General features: G+C 41.9%; 1 long non-coding RNA gene across 3 annotated transcripts; it reads right to left on the bottom strand.

The window, feature by feature from the left end:
• Positions 1-2230: 2230 nt before the first annotated feature.
• On the bottom strand, positions 2231-19635 carry LOC148686882 (uncharacterized). 3 transcript variants are annotated; one of them, XR_015948182.1, is made up of 4 exons: positions 18950-19635; positions 12945-13070; positions 6288-6343; positions 2231-2746 (listed from the first exon to the last, which is right to left on the bottom strand). It is a non-coding gene; the product is annotated as an uncharacterized LOC148686882 (long non-coding RNA). The 3 variants fall into 3 exon arrangements; XR_015948180.1 differs by lacking the exon at positions 2231-2746 and adding an exon at positions 2917-4411; XR_015948181.1 differs by lacking the exons at positions 2231-2746; positions 6288-6343 and adding an exon at positions 10287-11933.
• Positions 19636-19688: the final 53 nt, after the last annotated feature.

Here is a 19688-nt window from a genome sequence, read left to right as displayed (position 1 = left end):
TTGCACGTCCTCACCTAAAGGAATTGGGAGGTGAACCACTTAATTGTTCCTAAACTCTGTATGAATATTATTACTGATAGAAGAGTTCTTAACTGAATTCCCCCCGCCCGCCCGCCCGCCCCAGATCTTTCCAGAATTACTAGGAGTCATAAAAAGGTGCTCTGCCTCTGCATAAAAATCAAATAAGAGCTACTTGTTCCGAGGCATTTCTTCTTATGTCCTTCATTTTAAGGAATGAATGAGATGGCTGCAGCAGGTGTGTTCAAGCTCAAAGCTGAACAGGCCCATCTTTTGTTGATTTTGTTTTTAGAAAGCATCTGATGCAGAAGGTAACTTTTGCACAGGTAGCTATGTTTTGATCTTGGTGAACTTTGAAGTTTTCTTCAAGGGTACTTCCATATAGGGGAACTCTAACCTTGTAAATGTTTCAGAACTCATGAGCAGGTCATTGGCAATAGGTTTTTCTTACCTTTTCTGGTTTCCCCCAGAAATGATAAATCTGGACTGGCATTTTGATGTCAGTGACATCATGCAAACACTGTGAAAAATGTACATCGGGAATGGAGAACCTGTGGACCTCAAGATCTTGTTGTACTCCAACTCCCTTCATCCATGGGCATTGGTCATGCTGGCTGGGATTGATGGGCACTGGGGCCCAACAACATTTGGAGGGCCACAGACTCCCCAATCCTGATTTACATGGATTAGTAGAACCACCCCACAATAAACATATGCATGGAAGCACCCCAAGAACAACTGTATTCAGGGAAAATAGGCCTAGCCAGTAGCTACGGTTTTAATATTTTTCTACATGATGTGGTCTTATTGCTTACTTTATTGTGGTGGAGATAAGGGTTAAAAACTATCTTCTTCAATGTTTGTTTCAAAATAATTTGGACACTGTCACTGTCAGAAAATTGATTTGCAGAGCCATTCGTTATGACATCACCACCCTGAACTTTGTCTGGAGTTGGAGCCTGTAGGAGTTCAGGAAGTGTTAAGAGAATGTCAGCATCTCCTATCAGATGTTCTCCTGCACTCCTTTCCTGAGCTTTCTCCCTGAGTCTTCTCTATTGCAGGACATGAAAACCTCTCCCTACGCCTTGTAATTCACTCTTCCTATTCCATATTGATCTTAGCTGGTCCTCTGTCTTTCATCTTGTGACACCTCTGCTTGTCCCTCATAGACTTTCAACTTGGATTGCATGCTGTAGGAAGGTCAGGCACTCTCAAGGCTAGAAAGGGCATGACAGCTTTGAGAGAAATTTTTAAATGCTGGATCAGGAGGGCAGAAGGCATGACAGAATCATAGGGGGGAAGAGAACCCTGGAAACCTCACAGACTTGTTAGAGGGAGAACACAAGACACAAAATCACACGAGACTCAGAAAGATTCAGGAGTGGAGGAGTAGACAGGAATATCAAAAAGAGCAGTGGTAAGGACCTTCTTGTTGAACAAGCAACCTCAAATTTATCACCCTGCTGCAAGTTTTTATACTGTGTGTAGCAGTTTATACTTAGGATTGTTGCTTTGTAGAATGCTGAAATTTTGTCTTGGGCCACACAAAGGACTCATTTTTCTATTAGCTGACAATCTCTCTTCCTGCTGTTTCTTGCAACTGTTGGAAGGGGGAGGAGGCTCATATGATACTAAACCTCAACGCAGTTGAGGTTGGACCATGCCCCAATTGGGGGTGGGGGGTGGCAGAGGGGGACCAGATCCCTTTCCTTTAGGAAGGGTCCTCTTAGCTTCTGTTAGGCTATAGAGGTCAGGATTTAGATAACATTGTGGGGCATCAGAGTGACTTTTTAAGGCCACCTAAATAAGTTCAAAGCTGAGATGAGATTTGAATGTACATTAAGCAATGGCTTCTGTACATTAAGCAATGGCTTCTTGTGACAGACAATGTCCTTCCCAATCGTCTATTATTTTCCTGATGTTAGACAAGAGTATCATTTTGGTAGAACCACCAATATCTTCGCTGTTCAGGTGCTATAATTGTTCTAACCAACTAACACATTAACCATCTTGATTTCAAGAGATTAATCAGCTAAAATACATTTTTATTAACATATCAACTGGACATGAAATATTCTCTTGTTCTGCAACATATTGTTCTACTCACTAAATGATCACATTCTTTTTTCAGTTTGTGAGAGCTTTTGCTAATTTTTTTAAGGATTTGCTTCTCAGTTCGTCCATGACATTTGGAAAAATAACTATTCACTGCATGCCCTGAACTGAAAATCCCATACTGATTAAAACATCATCTTGTCAAATAGCTCTGGAGAGCATTCTTTACAGCACTGAGCTCTGTGTACATATGGTCAGACAGGCATTTTGTCTAAATAGCAGTATCAAGCTAGAACATGCCTCAGAGTGCACTAAAGAAAGACACAATGAACTCCTAGTGTTCTTGCTGTATCTCTTCATATGAGGGGTCTAAGTATTTGTTGTAATTTAATTGCAGAATGGGCACATAACAAATTTAGGTTTACAGTACTTTTTTTTAAGGGATGATATTTAGGGTTGCAAGGTTGCAAGCTAGAGATTGTATCCATCTCGTGAATTGTCTCTTTGCTCCACTCCTTCCGTGGTCCCACTGCACACCTGATGGAATAACCCAGACCTCATTTTGTCAGGTGTGTGTGTGTGTGTGTGTGTGTGTGTGTGTGTGTGTTGAGGTCACAGGTGGATGAGGAGGGCAGAATAAGCCATGGGTGTATCCTCTTTTGTAGCTGTGAATCTATAAAAGAAACAGATGTGATTTCTGGGTTGTGATTTGGCAGCTCTAGACAGAATCTGTTTCTCCTTATCTTGTTATCAAAAACAGAGGTGTAAATTACTGAACATCTCTGCTTTTTTCAGATTTGGCTTCCCTTTCCACAGTAGCAAAACTCTGCCTTCATAAAAGATACCATAGATATTTGTGACTGACTGTTGCTTCTGGTTACAAATGCTCAAAAGGGAGTCACATGCAGCATTTCCCATGACTGCACATGTGGAACCCAGTCAAGTCTACTCTGATTGCCAACAGGATTTCAGGCCAGGATCTTTCCCAGACCTGCTACTCAACAGTATATGTTCTACCATACTTGTGTTCTACCATGTGTTCTTTGAGCTATACTTTTAGCTATACAGTAGTCCTATAACCCTTTCCTTGGAATAAGCCCCACTAAACGCAGTGGGACTTCTGAACAGACACATATAGGTTTCAGTTAGGTATGATTTCAACATGGCTAAAGTGTGACATAACTTCCTTTGGTTCCAACTCCAATATTTTACCACTCTTGATAAGGCATGATGAAATAATTGAAATGACAAGTGAAATATAGTAGTGTGCAGGCACCAATTCAGCATATCCTCTGCCTTACCAGATGAAAATGGTGGGGGTGGGGGTGGGGTGAAACTGTATGTCAGCAGCTCTATTTATAAACCACTTTGGAAGGTTGCTTACATGAAAAGTGGTATTTAAATTATTAAATAAATAATAGTTAAAGAGAGAGCAGGTAAGATGAGCTAATTAAGATGTTACCTCTTCAAGTGTGTTTATCACTAGGTTTATTTCCAGCTAACCAGTTATCTTTATGTACTGTATTTCATTTCAGAGCTTTCTAAAACTCATACCGGTATGTAAAGCCATCTGGACTGGGTATTTAGTTAAGCTGTAATACCTTTACAGCCACTGTCCTCTTGTAGCTATGTCTGAATCCAATCATATTTATTGTCTTTATACTTAAATTTAGGAATTTTGTCAGAAAATTGTCAGTGTTTTTATATTATGTATTATCATGTAATATGTACCGTATATTCTGGTGTATAAGAAGACTGGGCGTATAAGACGACCCCCAACTTTTCCTGTTAATATATAGAGGTTGGGATATACTTGCCGTATAAGAAACACAACCCGGCGTATAAGACGACTCCCGACTTTTTAGAAGATTTTCCTGGGTTAAAAAGTAGTCTTATAAGCAGGAATATACAGGTATATTAAGTTTACAAATATGAATAAATTCTTGTGCAATATTTTTAAGTTTTAGCGATTTATTCATTTTCTTTTTGCTTGTCAGTCTCTGTTTCTTTTGTCATTTTTAGCACAAAGAAGCTCCTTGGTTTCCCACTTCATTCCAAATACTTTTGTTTGGTGTGGGGCATGTTCTTGTGGATCCCAAGCATCTAACGTATCCAGTTGCTCAGTGTGTCCATGTGACCACCATTCGTGGTGCAGCCTCACTGGAAACACTCCTCCTCACACAATACCAGTGGAACTAAATGGAAACCTTGCAGTTCCCTTTCCTTTTGATAAGTCTTGCACTGGAGATGTCCACAGTGGATGGGGTCTTTGATGTTGTTGATAGCACACCCACAGCACAACTAGCACTCTGGCACCACTTTCATCCGCTCGGTGATGCTTCAGTTGCAGGCATTTGGGGTGGAGTATGAGCAGATAGAAGCAGAAAATTATAATCACTTTGCATATGTGCTGTAAACCATTTTAATCTGTTAATCGTTCCGTTGCCCATCGTTATCATTTCTAATGCATGTGGCGGGATGTAAATTATGCAGCCTTGCAACAAGAGCTTAAGTGACTAGGAAACTGAACATCTGTTCTGTAGGTGAACAGAATGGAAGCTAATCTTGTACTGCCATGTGGACACAGTGTGTGTGTATATGCGCACACTCAAACTTTTCATTTTATCTTTTGTGAAATGATGAAAAAGATTGTCTAGTGCACACAAAAGTGTTTGAAGGAGCACAGGAGTGACTCATCTTCAACTTCCCCCTTACCAGCTAAGGTATATCAGCTGCAAACGTCAACTGGCACCTATTTGATGTAGAGAAAAGAGATTCATTCTTTGGTAATGAAGCAACAAGGGGAAACATCTAGGCTGCAAATGGAGGAAGACTCAGGATGTGTGCAACAAAACATGGGATTTAGTTCACTTTAAGGCCTATTCTGAAACAGTGCAAGTGGCAAAAAGGACCATTATTCTGTCTACTTGCTTCCACCCAGCAGATCTTTTCCATGTGATAGAAGCTGTTTAAACTCAAGACGGGTGACAGTGGGCAGGTTCTATTTTGTCAAGCATTTTGTATATAAAATTGATCACATTTTCTGTAGTTTGGATAGCACACTAGGTGCAGTTCAGTTGCTCCTTCAGTTTGTTGCAACTGTTTAGATGAGTTCGGTTCTCTGCAGCCTAAGAATATGGACAGGGAAGTTGTCCTACATGCTCAATTCTTGCCCATCATGGCTAATAAGGTCTGAGTGGTGGTGGTGGGAGGGTCTGTTTGTCTAGATGAGTCTTACTCCATCAATCAGAGGTAGTCAACCCATGGAACTCCAGATGACTTCTGGCTCTGATCCCTATCAGTCCCAACCAGCGTGACAAGAGGGCCACAGGCACCTTCCACCCACAATTTCAGTGTATGGTTCCCATATCTATAGCCCTTTGCTTCCTTTTCAGGGAAGTCTCTGTACATCCCTGCAAGTGGTCAACCACAGTAGATTTTTGGAAGGCTCCTTTTCTATTCCCTATTTAAAGTACAGCTCAAGGCCAAAGAAAGATGTGGCATTGTTCACATGGTTTTCTTCCAATTTTCTTCCCATTCTTCCTACAGTTAACATGAGAGGTCTGATTCTGACCGGGACCACAGCAAGGGCAAATGGACTAGCGCAGTTCCAATCCAGCTTCCTCCTCACTTGTGCTACCTCTTTGTTAAAAAAAAATCAACCAACCACACAAGGACAAAAGAAAATGTGAATGGCATCGCATGTAGTTTAGCTCTCAGAAGTAAATCCTAGCACTTTCAGTGGGGCTAACTCTATGTAAGTGCACATAAATGTCATTGAACACAACTGGGCTTTCTTTTGAAACATGTATAGCAGCAGGCTTCATGTACTTTCAGATTCTAACCTATAACCCCCACCCCCACCAACCCTGCATTTTAAAAAGGAAAGACTTTTGAAATCCTAGATGCAATTGAATTCAGTGGTGGTAGTGCATGGGATTGTACTGTCAAGGTGCCAACTTTATGAACCTGTTTGATTTGGTAAATTGACATAGGTGTGCAACCCATTAACAAGTCACACAAGTTCACAGAAAGGGTATTGCAAAGATTTCTTGCTTCTAACAATGAACTATTGCTACTAGTTAGGAATTGGTTGAAATGCATGGGATCAGGCTAAGTGGAATTGCTCCCATTAACCTCTGGATGTCATCCAGGATGTTTTAATGCTCCCAGGGGCAAGTGGAATTCTCACATTACTGGAGTGTTGGACTAACCTGCTCATGCCACTTGCTTGGTGAGTTCATTTCCCCCCACAGCATCTGGACAAAATCTGTACAGAGAGGAAGGCATGGCAAATAAGCTGTGATTAATACCTTTTTAGCCCCTTAGATCCATAAGCTTGGTGTGTGGGCTTGGCTTAACCTAACTGTTAAGCAGCAAAGAAACAAGAATTCCCATACAGCCGATCTCTTTGAAATTTCATTAAGCAACTTTCAGGAGTGAGGCTGGAATGCATGCTTAGAATTTTAGACCAGAACCCCCACTCTCATTATTTTAGAAGTAGCTGTCTATTTACCCACACTCCCTCCCTTCAACACATGGAAACATTGGCTTTCTCCATTATTGTCATAAAGATTGTTAGCATTGCTAATAAAACATACTTTCAATACCACTGCTTAATGGTTTTCCTGTGGAATGTTATAAAACCGTCCAGTGCTCACTGCTTTTCTATTAAAGAAAAGTATTTGCAGAACTACAAGAGCAAGGATACCTTGCCGAGGAAATATGGCTATGATTTTCATTACAATGAAGAACAGGCTGTAGCCCACAAATTCAGCTGTTTTATGCATATTTTCTTCCTAGACAATAAATTATTATTCCACACTTAACTGTAGTGCTAGGGTTACATCAGGTCACCTATGAATGCCACTTGTAGATGCCTTAGAGGTAGGTTGCCAGACCGCTTGTTACCCGTGTCAGCTTGGCACTTGAGAAGCCTAAAAGCTCCCTAATACTCCAAGACAATTCAACTAACTGGGTTAGCAGCTGCATGACCACCTATAAAGCACATTAGTAAGTTGTGTAACAATAGCCGATTTGGGGTTATGGAAATTGGCCCAGACTCTTTCAACACTTTCTTTTACGTCGAGGTTCCCATCCCATTGCCAAGGTCTACAAGCCTCACCAGCTTTCTGAATTCTTTTACGATTTTCTGGCACCCATCATTTGTGTCTCAGTTGGAAATGTCTGCCCCCGTATCCTGACTTGAAAATAAAGCTTTCATTTTCTTCCATCCTTTTCAGAGAAAGGCATCTCTCAGGAAAGTGCTTACAACAGATAGCAGAACAAAAACTGACAGATGCAGGATCAAGTTGCACAATGAAGGGTGGCTAAGCTTCTTTGAAGATGAATACTTCATATTCAAAATAAAATAGATCATTGGATTTAGTTTGGGTTTATTTATTTTTTTAAAAATCCCTTGATGTAAGGTTTTAAACAAACAGATGCTGCATATATCCTTTAAAATTGTCTTTGTTTATTATACTGAAGTGAATCTGGCTCTGAAGGCTTAAAACACTTCAAGCTCTATTGTGATTGGCTAGTTTAAATGTTACTTTCCTGTCTTGGAACCAAGGCCTTGTGCCAGCTAATTAAAGGAGGCCATTGAAGAGGTTGGCCACGTGGAACCCACAGCAGCAGCACTGCAGAAAACTGGGTTTGACATTGTAAATGAATATCTGTTGGTAGCATGAAAGCACCACTTGTGTCTCCATTTCTTATTCTATGTAACAATAGAATTTCTCAGATGGAAATTATTATTATTATTTTTGTTCCTCACAGCCTCTCTTCAAATCTAACACCTCAGGGTTTCCGCCAGTGTTATTAAAGCTTCCCTTTTGAGATTGCACAATGTATTTCTCCCCAAGACTTATACATTGGAGAGGCATGTCCTCTTACGGTTATGTGATCATCTGGTACTGCCCTTACAAAGTCTTATGGTGACACAATGTATGCAAGCTAGTGGTCACGATTTTATATCATCAGACTGCATCAACCTTCTCCTACCTCCACAAGTGTTGGACTACACCTCCCATCACTCTCAGCCAGCATAGGTAATGGTCAGGGAAGATGAGAGTTGAGGTCTAAAACATTTGGAAGACACCAAGTTACAGAAGAGTGCAATATGGCATCCTGTAGTAGTGTTGAATGCAGCTTTGCTAAAATCCAAACACTGCTGGGCATTAGCAACAAGGTGGTTCTACTTAGTTGGAGAAACTCTCCAGACTCAGTAAAAAGTTGCCATCCACCCACATTCGGTCATTTCAAATAGAGGACGAACAAAAAATTCAGAGACATCTGATGTATTTCAGAGTTATGCATGTTGAAGGGCTATCTAACCACCATTTTGTCTTGCAAAGCATTGCTTCAATAGCATTCCCAGTAGCTCTCCCAACTGTACCAGCAATGAGAAAATTCCACAAGGCCCAATAGAAGCCTTCTTCCCATTCCCTTAGTTGCTGGTGCAAAGACAGAGGGGGATGAGGAAGATTTCCCACTTGTTTCCATATTGCCTTGTGCCACAAGGTCCTCTCACAATGGTGGGGACAGAATTCTGTTGAGCCCTGTGCAATTCCTCCTTGCACAGTTGTTGTATGGCGCTTGACTGGATTAATAATTTTTGTAATAATACTTAGCATATATTGGGCTTTATGATTGTTCAAAGCGCTTCACATGTATTATCCCTGTAACAATACAATAGAATACGTCAATATCATTAGCCCCATACCATAGATAGATAGGTGGGACTGACAGATAATTGCCTGCCTAAGGAGTTCACCCAACTTAAAGGCTTATCCACACCCACCTTTTGCTCTGCTCTTTCCAGGCACAGGTCCATGCTTTAAAGTTCTGTATCTGAGGACTCCTTTTTTCCTCCCTGGAGCTTTCCCTGTGACAACCTGCTCTTTAAAGCTGAAGTGCAACAAATGGAATTTGGATTGTCTGTGGATTGCTGTTTGCTCCAATTCAGCAGTAAAGAGTGGGTTTTGTTGGGAAGGCTCCAGACATGGAGTTTTAAAGTGCAGGCCATGCCTAGAAAATGCGTAGGAAAGATGTGTGAATAAGTCATGAGATAATGACAGAGTGAAGGGGGCTCTGACCGTTAAAAATGTTGTTTGCAGCATGTGAAATGGAGGAAAGAAAGCTCTTGCCTAATGTAGTGCATTACCTAGAGGAAAAAGTGCAACACAGCCACACATGTATCATACTGTGGTGTGGAAAAAGGATCTTATTTTATAAGTTCATTATACATACCACTGCCCTACCTTATCCTATGGCACCAGTGCAGTTTGCTGTAATTTTGAAAGTTATCGCTAGTTAATGAAGGACTCAGAATGTAAGTGAAAAATGTATATAGGGTGTGAGGAAACCAATATGTCAATGAAATAATATTCATTCTTTTCCATTAACTGAGGTTTTCTTGTCCCTGTAATTCCCCTTTCCCTAATCACGTTCAGTGTGGCTCAGCTATTTAAGTTGGACTTCTTTCAGTCCAGATCTGTGGGAGCAAAGTCACATGAAATGCATTAAATAGGTCTTGAGTAGCTCAGTTTCCATTTTCATCTCCCAGGTTTGAAAGGATTATCTTAGAGCCTGCCATTTATTTATCTGTCTTGACATACACTCTCTCTTTTGCTCTATAAATTTCCTCCCTCTGTTCCTCTCTCTCTTGATTCTTGAAATGATGATAAGGCCTGACTACACAATTGCCATATATCTGAAAACATGAATCAGTGAAAAAACATGACCAGAGATAATGGCACACAGTGAAACCCCCATCCCAGGAAAGTCCCCCCCCCCAGCCTTATGAAATAAGTAAACGCATGCAGGAATTGGGTTGTGAAGCGGTCTTAGCTTGAATATAGATTGCTTGTTGTTTTCTGCCTAGTCATTTTGTCCCCATCTTGGCATTAGGTGAAATGCACAATTTAATATTTGAGCATGCTTACAGAATTAGCGGGTGTAAACAAGCCTATTATCCTAGATCTGTCACCAAATATATCACTTTTTCTTTACAACCTGATAATACAAGATGAAAGTTAGGAAAAGGAGTCAGTGCAAGTAGCATACTGCATAAAGTGATGGACATTGCATGAATTGGAGCTTTTTCCACTTCAAACAGCGGGTAGGTAAGGGTGGATGATCCAGATCAGAGCCATGGTACAGCCCCCTGCACTTTCCAGCATACCCGTTTGGGGGACCCCCCATGTCTTCAATTTGCTTTGGAAAAGCCATTCACATAAGTGCTAATTGTGTGAATGCCATCTTATCTAGTTTGGCCCCTAAATCAGACAGACCTGGATGCAAATATGTGGTGTTGGTCCTCCATTGTGTTTCTCCTCCATCTCTATCTCAGGAAAGGGACCAGTGGAAGGCGCAAGGTAGTGGCTGCATTATCTCTTCCTGCAACAGACCTTTCAATAGCAGGATTTCCATGGCGGAAAACAGGACTGGATGCAGTCCATCTGGAAACTGCCCATTAAATTAATTCAACCACTTTAGAATATCTCTATCTGCCTAAACAAATCATTTCCATATAGAATGAAAACAAGAAATAAAGACTTTGGAGTTTCGTTGGTTTGTTTTTTATTTGTTTTTTTAAAAAAAGCTTATCTAATTTTGATGACTGACTTCTCTGTCCACACAATCAAAACATCTTTTCTAACCAGAGCTGGAAGCTTAAAAAAAAGGTCTTTCAGGGGTTGCTGTGTAATGACTTTTCTGATTTGGAAGATGAAATGCACAAACTGCTCTCCTGAACAGAGATGGATTATAACTTCAAAAAGTGACTTTTGTTCTCAAAGAATGAGTATCTGTTTGATGGAGGAAAGTGCACGGGACATTTTGTTTTTCCTCTGACAGTTGGACATTCCAGAGTTACCACTGCCACTCTTATGAGGAGAGGAATTCACCTTTTCGCATTAGTTCAAAAATGGCATGATGCTCCAGTATGGAAATGAAAAAATGATCAGTACCACTTCATATTCTAGTTTTGTGAGCCATGTTGAACCTGAATCCCTAAAGCACTAAATGTGACACGGGTACCTGAAGGTATGTCTGTTTCTGTATGGATGTGCCTGACTGCTGAGAGCATCATTAAAGATACTTCTCTGGGTGCCTTAGGCAGAGAGAGAGAGTGAAAGGTCCTTTTCTATGGTTCCGCCCCATCTGTGGAACCTCCTGCAAGAGACCCTCCTGACACCTTCTTCATTTTATTGTAGGCTCAAAGGCACTAGGCACTCAAAGCCCTTTCTCTCAGGGCTTTGAGTACATGAAGTTTTGTTTTATCAAGTTTTAGAAAGAAAGAAAAAACCTGTTTTGGTTTGGCAGATAGGCTGCTGGAATTCTCAGTTTGTTATTTTGGACATTTGTGCCATGTTGTTGTTGTTGTTGTTTGTTGTTTCTTGATGCTTTTCCTGTTTTAATTTTGTCCCAGCGACCTCTTGTTGCCTGCCTTAAGTCCCCATTTGTAGGAGAAAGATGCATGAAAACATTCCACTAGCAGGTTTTTTTTGTTTTTTTTGTTTTTTGCAAATGTGGGCACTGCAATTATTCTGTCCATCTAGTCTAATTGTGACCTTGAAGCTGATTCCCTAAGATGTCTTTCAGACTGGCAGAAATTCAAGCGTACTGAGTCCAGCAGTAACTCTTCTTCCTGTTTATCATGGTGTAAAGTTAAGAATCCTCAGGCCTCATGGCACACTAATTAGCATCCAGGGCTAAACAGCCAAAGGAGGAGGCTGCTGTCTCCCTGGTCACAAAACGAACTCTGTCCCTGCTTATTAAGGTTATACTTAGAGTCAACAATACATCTGAATTGCTAGAAGTTAAATATCTGCATGCAAGTGGTTTTATTGCATCTGTGGAAATGAGAAAAGGTAATTAGAAACATCCAGCAATTTCCCTTCACTCCCTGCGGGTACCAAACTACCTTCTGCATGAATTTGCATTCTTCAACAAGAATGTGCTTGTACCAGGATGTTGAGTTTCCAGGTGCAAATTGCTTCTTTGTTATGCATCCCAAATTTGTTTCCTTAATTTTCCATTTTCATCAACTTGTGCCTAACAGAGTGCCCAATCTGACTGCCCCATCCATTGACCACAGCCATCAATCCCTGCATCACCTTTTATCATGCCCTTCTCCGGAAAAAGACATATAGCAATTGTACTCTATTCTGCTTTGGTCAGACCACACCTGGAGTACTGTGTCCAGTTCTGGGCAACACAATTTAAAAAGGATATTGACAAGTTGGAACATGTACAGAGAGGGGCAACCAAGATCAAGGGTCTGCAAGATTTATAAGGAATGGTTGGAGGAGCTGGGTATGTTTAGCCTGATAAAGAGGAGAATGAGAGGAGATCTGATAGCCATCTTCAAATATCTCAATGGAAGATGGAACAAGCTTGTTTTCTCCTGCTCTGGAAGTTAGGACCCGAACCAATGGATTCAAGCTACAATAAAGGAGATTCCAACTGAACATCAGAAAGAACTTTCTGGCAGTAAGAGTTGTTGAATAGTGGAACATTCTCCCATGAGAGGTTGTGGACTCTCCTTGGAGGTTTTAAAGCAGAGGTTGGATGACTATCTGTCATGTATGACCTAGTTGAGATTCCTGCATTGCAGGAGGGTCAGATTGATTATCTTCAGAGTGCCTTCCAACTCTACCATTCTATTATTCAAAGACACGGTTATTCTGATATTGCAGATTCGGAACAGATGAAAGGAAGTAACTTCTTCACAGAGCACATAATTCACTAATGGAATTCAACTGCAGTACTAGAAAATGGGGTGAGATCCACTGACTTAGATAGCTTTAAAGGGGCTTTAAATTGTAGCCAAATTTGTGGAGGATAAATCTATCAGTACCTACCATGTTTGCCAAGGTGGATTTCTTCTCCCTCCTCCCCACTTTGTTTACTGCCTTCGTCTGGTGGAGCGTTCTGGAGAGCTTGAAAGCTTGCACATTGTTTTGTGACAATTGATACAGCAACAAGAGCTTAAAACATAAAAACACACACAATAAAACTAGAAACTCTATAGCAACCATTATCTGAAGATGTAAAATGATGGTCGGATTTTAGTGGCTATGAACAGTATTTGCTGAGCGTTCACCTGCTCCCACGAAAATCCAAAGTCACAGTGACTTCAGTAACACAGGGGCACTATGGTTGCACAACCCAGCAGTTTGAGACAACACTATTTTTTATCTCCTCCATTAATCTCTCCCGCCCTTTTAATGTGAGGAGAGGTCATTCATGGCTCAGTGGTAGAATGCATGCTTTCCATACAGAAGGTACAAAGTTCAAGCCTGGGCATCTCCAGCCAACATGATTAGATAGCTCATTGTTATTTGTTATCTATAGCCTGTTCTTCTACTGATTACAGATTACAATTCAGATGAGGAGATTACAAAGAAAGCATAGCACAATAATACATTAGAGAATAAACACACAATATTACAATCATAGGACTGGAAATATTTGTGTTTTTTCAGAACTAGGTTAGCCCTCAGACACCTGGAGAGCATTTGCCTGTCAAAACAGGTATTTCTGTGCTAGATGGACTAATGGTCTGACCCAAAATAAGGCAACCTCTTAGGTCCGAATGCATCCACTCCCCATTATTGGGTCTAGTTTTGGCTGCATATGTGCTCCTCCTGTGCATTTCATAGCAGCACAGCATGGAGAAGCTGAGCAGGAATGATATTTCTCTTTTGGGATGCTGCAGTGACTTATGAAGAGTACAGGGCCAGGAGGAACCCATGATGGAAGCTCACTGGGTAACCTTGGGACATTCACACTCTCCCTCAACCATCACTTCTGCATCATACATTTGAATCACCTGACTTCTGCCAAAGAATCATTGGAACTGTAGTTTGTTAAGAACATTTGGAGTTAAGCTCCATGTGGAGTAAATTACAGTTCCTGAGATTCTTTGAAAGAAGTCACATGTGCTTTAAAGTCACAAGTGCTTTAAAAAATGTGTCTTAAAAGGGTGATGTGGATGTAATCTACCTCACAGGGTTGTTGTGATGATAAACTGGGAGAGGCAACCATGTAGCCCACCCTGAACTTCTTGAAGGAAGGGCAGGACAAAAATAGAGGAAGCAAATAAAATGATGGTCCTCATTTAAAGAAAGCAAGAATTCAAATGCCTATTAAATAATAACTTATTTAAACAAGTAACACGATGACCCTGCTCTCCTGCCATGCTCCTACTAACAATTCTGGAGCCACTTTGGGGTCAGGAAGTGACCACTCTTCCAGAAATATAACATTCTGACCTCACTGACAGCCTACAAGATAACAGAAAGGTAGAAAGCCAGCAGCACAGTAAGGATAAATTCCAGGTCTGACTAGACAGAAGAGGCTGTTTTCTAGCCACTTTGATTCATCAGCTGTGCTGGACAGCTACTGTAGGTGTGAGAATGTCCATGTGTGAATGTGGTGGCCATTGTTCTGGTGCTCTTAGAAGCATTGCACTATGAAGCAGCCCAAAGGACCACAGAAATAATGTCCCCCTTCATGACAACCCCCCCCCCCCACTCAGCCTTTGTTATGTGCTCTTGGGCACCATAACCTAATTTTTACGGACTTATCTTGGAGTCGGCCCCTGCTGCCGTCATATAAATGGCTGCTTTCTGAAGGTGCCAAAAGCCACATTTTGTCAAGCTCCTTTCATGTCAAGCTCCCCCGCCCCAGCTGCTGTCTTCCCAACAAAGCCAAACCAAAAATCACACAATTGTACCTGAGTCTCCAGGCAGAAAATGCAAGCAATGAGGAAATGGCCTAAAACGTTAAAAGAAATAAGAGGAAGGCTAATGCAGATGTCACTTTTAGGAGAGTGCTTATTAGTTAATAAATGGTTGGGTTGGTGAGGTCAGTTATTTTATTTATACAGTATTATTGCCTTTCTCCTGCCATGGAACCCAAGGCAAATCTATTCAGTGAGAAGATCCCCCGCTTTTCTTTCTTTTTGCTTTATCAGACATTTTCCTAGAGCTGAACTATAGCTTGTCAGCACAATTATTCTGTATGAAAGCAAGTGGGGTGGGGGCAAGGACAAGACACAAGATTCAAGCATGAAAGTAGGGGAGAATAGCCAAGGCTTTAAAAAAACAACAACAACCACCAAAGAGATTCTGGCCCTTCATCCATAGGCCACAGCAATGTGTGGGCCCCCACTGATGGGAAGAAGGCAGCCATTGTAGCTGGAGAAGCAGGAACTGTTTATGGTCCTGCGAGAGTCCTAGGAACAATAGGAGTCGGGCAGTGTAACCACTGTGCAAGTGGAAGTTGAGTCTGCAGAGCTGAGCTGGAAGGCTGGGAGGCTGGAACCACAGCTTGATGCGTCTGGTGCACCTCATAGCTGCTGTGCTATGATCAAAATACTGTACCAGGATTGAGAAAGACTAGCATTGGCAGCATTGGTTCCCATACACAAAGCAGCTTGCAGTGAGTGGTTGACTGGCCTTTCAGCAAGTCATCATAGGGACATAGGAAGGTGCCTTGTTCCATGTCAGACCATTGGTCCATCCAGCTCAGCACTGTCTACACTGACTGGTGATGGACCCACCAGGTTTTCAGGCAAGGAACACTCCCAGCCCTACCTGGAGATGCTGGGGATTGAACCTGGGACCTTCTTCATGCAAAGCAGATGCTCTACCACTAAGCTAGATCCCTTCCCCAGTGGCTAGCGTCCTTTCAATAGTGTGTCATTGGATCTGGTTGCCTAGGAAGTGACTACAGTGGTGCCTGTGCCCTCCGGCTGGCAGTGCAACTTTGTCTGTTGTTTTCTAAATTGGGGTGTTGCTATGTAATGCAGAAGTCTTAGAATTCTAGCTCTACTGCCGTTCCCTTTTCTCATCCAAAATTAGGGTTGCTAGCAGGACCAGGCCTGGCAGCACCTTGTCTGAAACCCTGGAGAGCTGTTGTCAGTCAGTGTAGGCAGTACTGAACTAGATGGATCAATGGTTTGACTTAATATAAGGCACTGTTCCTGAGATGGAGCAAGGAATTCTTTCTATGTAAAATCTTCACTGAACAATTCTTTTTGTAAAAAAACAAACAAAACAAAAAAACCCAAAACCCTTTGTCTTGTTATCTGTCTCTCATTGACTAAATAAAGATATAATCAAGAAGGCAGCAGCAGCAGCAAATAGCAACATCTCCTAGGAGGATAATCAAATGCTCCACTGATAATTAGCTAAATTAATCCAAATATTTATACAAGGGAAGCAGATATTTCTAAAACATCCTGAGATACATCACACGGCTGGAATATTAATACCAAGGCAGTAAATCAGCAGCAGATGAGGAACTGAGTGGTGTAGGGAGTTGTACCAGTCATCAAAAAACAATTATACCCCTCATTAAATACAGATGGCTGATGAAAGATAAGGTAACAATGATATTTTATGAACGATGATGGGAGATGAAACATAGAGGGACAATTAAGATTTAAGCATTTGCTATGGGCCATTAAACTGGGTCCAGGCAAGTGAGCGAAATGCTACAGAAGATGAAAAGTTACAAGGATGTAGCTCATCCTGAAACACGGGAATGTTATCTGTTTCAGATAGGAGACAGACCACTACAAGAGAAACTCTTCACAAATTAGGGACATTGACTAGAGGAAAAGTGATTGAGGGATTGTAAGTGACAGGCCAGAAGGAAAGAAGCAGAAATTTACCAGCTAAATTGAGAGTAACATAGTTATCCTGCATGGACAGAGCACCAGAGCAGAGCTGGCAGCATCTGTCGTTTAATTGGTGAGATTCAGAATTTCAGGGGTTTCTAAGAGGCTGGGAGTATGATTGACAGAATCTTATAATAATTATTTTTAAAGTATCTAGCCTTTGTGGCTTTGCAGGGTACTCAGAAGGCTTAGAAATAAACATGAATACAAAGCACCCATTGTAAAAAAAAAAAAGTACAGTACTTTTGGGTGACTTGATACATCATTTCTGAACACTTTGAATTAGCAGCCTTAGAGCTGATTTTGTGGTGCCAAAAAGCACAGGTTTCTGAGACTTTGTCCAACCTCTGAAAGTCAAACTAACTAACTTCTTGGCTACTCTTATAATTGTAAACTTGGGGTGGTGCTGGTGGTCTCTTGTGAATCAGGACCACAATGTGCAGAGAGGGAAGGTTCAACCTTTGATCCCATCCTGGATTACTGCAATGTGCTGTATGTGGGACTGCCCTTGGACTTAGTCTGGAAGCTCCAGCTGGAGCTGCTGATGTAGGCAAATGTTGGAGTAACTAAACATAAGGGTTAATTTCCTTCATGAGCGTAAATCACCCATTGGATGAGGTAATCGCAGGTGTAAGGTCATTTGCTGTGGCAATGACCCAATGCCCTGACTATATCTGTGACTAATGTTGGTTAGTCTCTTGGTGTAATTTGTCCAGTGTTACATCTTGAATTGCTGGAGTTTATTTGGAACAACAGAGATACTTTCTGCTTGTATGTACAGTATCTGTATCTACAAAAGCCTATGAGCTGTATATATCGACGTTTGGAAATGCTTTACTGAGCCTTAGCTTCTGCAACAGTAAACTATTTGGACCTTAAGCTGCTTCCATGTGGTGAGCAACTTCTGGGAGCAACTTCTACTGCAATTTCTCATATCAGATTCCTAACATTATAACTAGATAATGCACATGTAGCCCTGTGAATACATTAAAGGTAAAGGGAACCCTGACCATAAGGTCCAGTTGTGACCGACTCTGGGGTTACAGCGCTCATCTCGCTCTATTGGCTGAGGGAGCCGGCGTACGGCTTCCAGGTCATGTGGCCAGCATGACTAAGCCGCTTCTGGTGAACCAGAGCAGCACACGGAAACACCTTTTACCTTCCCGCCGTAGCGGTACCTATTTATCTACTTGCACTTTGACGTGCTTTCAAACTGCTAGGTTGGCAGGAGCAGGGACCGAGCAACGGGAGCTCACCCCGTTGCGGGGATTCGAACCGCCGACCTTCTGATCGGCAAGCCCTAGGCTCTGTGGTTTAACCCACAGCACCACCCGCGTCCCGTGAATACATTAAGCACTGTTAATATCTTAAGTATTATTAAGTTGGACTTGGGCAATTTCTATCAAATGATTGAGTTTTCGGGGTGTTTTTTTTTTAAGGAATAAAAATCCTGTTTCTCTGACAATATTCTGCCAAACTTTATGTAGATGTGTGTTAAGAGAGAGCTCGGAACAATGATGCAGGGACACAATTTTGCCTGGAGTCTAAACCAAAAGTGTGGGGGAGGGGACTAAAACTGGAGCAGGCGGAGAAGAAACTACTGCCTCTTCTGAGGAAAACCCATTCCAGGTGCCTTATAAAACCCAAGTTTAGAAAGAATCACTACTAAACCAAAGGCAACTGGTTGTTGCTAAATGAAGGGCTATGAACCCACATAAGTTAAGTAACCTAAGTGAAATTATTCCAGGAAGAAGTCCAATAAAACTCAATGAGACTTCCTTCCAAGTTAATGTGCTTAGGATGCCAGGCTGTTTGAGGTCCCCTGGACTTCAGTGACAATAATTTAAGCATGTTCTTTAAAACCAGTGGGGCTCAAAAGTGTTTCACTTTGGTTGGATTACACTCAAAGAATGCAAAGCAATGGGGAAGAGAATTAAGCATGTACCACTATTATTACATTTCGCTGAGAAAGGATAGGTAATGCAGGCATTTCAACGTGAAGAAAAATCTTAGGCTACAAATGAGCAGTATTGAGATTCTGCAGGATTCCTGCTGCAGACTAAAGTAATTAATTCAGTGCCTTAGCAATGATCTGGGTGTGATTCCATTTGTTTTTAAATGCAAATTTGATCAGTAGAAGACTGTGAAATGAGGAAAAGTGAATTAAGTTGAACCCACCTTTATAAGATCTGTGCCCGCTCCCTCTCTCCCCGTTTGCCTCCAGCTCTTTATTCTTCAATCCTATGATGTGTTTACCGAGAACCTCTAAGTCAAGTGTAGGGAAGATCACTGTAGAAAGTTTGCTTGTGTGCGAAACTAGGATAGGACAGGCGGATTCTCAATGCAGAACAAGGAAACCTATTAAGTTTTGAAATATAGGGGGTGGGCTGATAAACCTTCAGGAGGTGGTAGGGTTTTCCCTGCTGAAGGCTGGGATCCCCAAAACCAAGATCTTAGGGGTCCCAGAATGATTGGTGCAACGTGTGCAGTCAGATGCAAAGCCCAGGGGAATCTAATAACTTGAACATAACAGGGGTTCTTGGGGGGCAGTGGGCGGGGTGGGGTGGAGAGGAAGAAGCCCCAACACCACAAGATTGCCGAAGTTTTATTCTGTGGGGGTGGTCATGAGAGCAAACAGATCTCTGAGTTTGGGGGAAATCAGGCACACCCGTTCCAAACAGACTATAGGTTCCAGGAGGGGGGGGGGGATGCTAGATCGTGAGCTTCCTTTCAGTAGCAGCCGTTCCAGAACAACTTCATAGATTCCTAGGTGTGTCCCCCTTTTTTGGTGCAATCCCTCCTGTGTGTTCTCTCCCCCGAGCAGCAGAGCCAGGGTTTTGTTGGCTTGGGAGGGGGTGGGGAATGGTCAGGATCCCGCAGGAACCGCCTCTAAGCCGTGGCGGAGAAAAGTGTCCCG

Source organism: Zootoca vivipara, chromosome 2 (assembly GCF_965207765.1).
Source record: "Zootoca vivipara chromosome 2, rZooViv2.hap1.1, whole genome shotgun sequence".
Lineage (NCBI taxonomy): Eukaryota > Metazoa > Chordata > Lepidosauria > Squamata > Lacertidae > Zootoca > Zootoca vivipara.
This window is presented reverse-complemented; position numbering and strand designations above follow the sequence as displayed.